This window comes from Penaeus vannamei, chromosome 16 (genome assembly GCF_042767895.1).
Source record: "Penaeus vannamei isolate JL-2024 chromosome 16, ASM4276789v1, whole genome shotgun sequence".
NCBI classification, from domain to species: domain Eukaryota; kingdom Metazoa; phylum Arthropoda; class Malacostraca; order Decapoda; family Penaeidae; genus Penaeus; species Penaeus vannamei.
Genome location: NC_091564.1, coordinates 39,414,819 through 39,417,318, shown reverse-complemented (window position 1 = coordinate 39,417,318; position 2,500 = coordinate 39,414,819).

The window sequence follows — 2,500 nt, the reverse complement described above, 5'->3', positions numbered from 1 at the left end:
TGATATGCGATTTTCACATAAATACTTGTTCAGGACGATAAATGAACTCTTACTTCTGATGTAATCGCGTTTTGATAAAATCTAAAAAATATTCACTCTTGAAGAATTATATCAAAATCGACTCTTTTTCAGGTATACTGGTGACGTCCGTAAACATAAAATAATGATTATAATAGTTACTCGTATTGCCTTGTCTTTGCAATGGGAGTAATGGAGTAATGCAATCATATAAAAAAATCCTGGATCCGGTTCTTGATTCGGATCATCACTGTTCATTAACATTTATCATCGTCGAACACACAAACAAATGAACAAACAAACACACGAACAAACAAACAAACCAGTAATACCAAAAACGTAACTTCCTTGGCGAAGGTAATAAAAATGATGATAATGATAACAATATACTGATAGTAATGATGATAAGAAGAGTGAATATAACAGTGATGATAATGATAATAAAAAAAGGAAATATAGAGAAAGAAAGAATGACAGAGAGAGTAAGAATAATAACCTCATACCATTAGTAATGATAATAATAAGAATCGATATAGCAATAATGATAATGATAATAAAAAAAGGAAATATAGAGAAAGAAAGAATGACAGAGAGAGTAAGAATAATAACTATGTACTATTAGTAATGATAATAAGAAGAATCAAAACAACAATAATGATAATAATAATAAAGAAAGTAAATATAGAAAAAGAAAGAATGACAGAGAGAGTAAGAATAATAACTTTATACCATTAGTAATGGTAGCAAGAAGAATGAATATAACAATAATGATAAATGATAATAATAAAAAAGGAAATATAGAGAAAGAAAGAAAGACAGAGAGAGTAAGTAAAAAAGGCTCTGCTTGAGTAACCCAAGAGTTTTGTGACGCCTGTTGACTTTCTTCTGCAGTGTGAAAAGATATTGAACTTCGTTGCATGATCTGTTGCATGGTCAGGAGGCCAAAACAATCGTGTTTCTATTTCCCCCGTTTTGATAAAACCAAATCCAACATCTGATTTATTTATACAGTTAACATATTCGATATACATGATATATCATTTGCAGGCAAATGCTTGTTCAGTACGATAAATGAACTGGTTTTGATCAAATCTAACCCGACAACTGATTTATTTATACATTTAACATATGCGATATACATGATATATCATTTTCAGACTAATACTCGCTCAGTACGATAAATTAACTCGTTTTGTTAAATCCAAATCGATATCTGATTTATCTATACATTTAACATATGTGTTATACTTATATGATTTTCACACAAACACTCTGAACTCTGACTTCTTATCTGATATAATCGGGTATTGATAAAATCTAACCCGATATCTGATTTATCTATACTTTTAACGTATGTGATATACTTATATGATTTTCAGACAAATTCTTGATCAATACGGTGAATGAAGTCCTATGTCTTATCTGATATAATCGGGTATTGATAAAATCTAACCCGACATCTGCTTTATCTATACTTTTAACATATGTGATATACATAATATACGATTTTCACATAAATACTTGTTCAATACGACAAATTAACTCTGACTGATAAAATCTAACCCGACACTGATTTATCCCTCTTTTTAACATATGTGATATACATGATGCACGATTTTCACATAAATACTTGTTCAATACGACAAATGAACTATGACTTATCTGATATAATGGCGTTTTGATCAAATCTACCCCGATATCTGATTTATCTATACTTTTAACATATGTGATATACATATATGATTTTCAGACAAATTCTTGATCAATACGGTGAATGAAGTCCTATGTCTTCTCTGATATAATCGGGTATTGATAAAATCTAACCCGACACTGATTTATCCCTCTTTTTAACATATGTGATATACATGATGCACGATTTTCACACAAATACTTCTTCAATACAATAAATGAACTCTGACTTATCTGATATAATCGGGTATTGATAAAATCTAACACGATGTCTGATTTATCTCTTTTTAACATATGTGATATACATGATGCACGATATTCACATAAATACTTGTTCAATACGACAAATTAACTCTTACCTCAATACAATAAATGAACTCTAACTTATCTGATATAATCGGGTATTGATATAATCTACCCCGATATCTGATTTATCTCTTTTTAACATATGTGATATACATATACGATTTTCACATAAATACTTGTTCAGTACGACAAATGAACTCTGACTTATCTGATATAATGGCGTTTTGATAAAATCTAACCCGACATCTGCTTTATCTATACTTTTAACGTATGTGATATACTTATATGATTTTCATATACGATTTTCACGCAATATATACGATTTTCATTTTTTCAAAATATACGATTTTCACGCAAATACTTGTTCAGTACGATAAATGAACTCTTGCTTTTGATATAATCGCGTTTTGATAAAATTTAACCCGACATATGATTTCTCTCTCTTTTTAACATATGTGATATACATGATGTGCGATTTTCACATAAA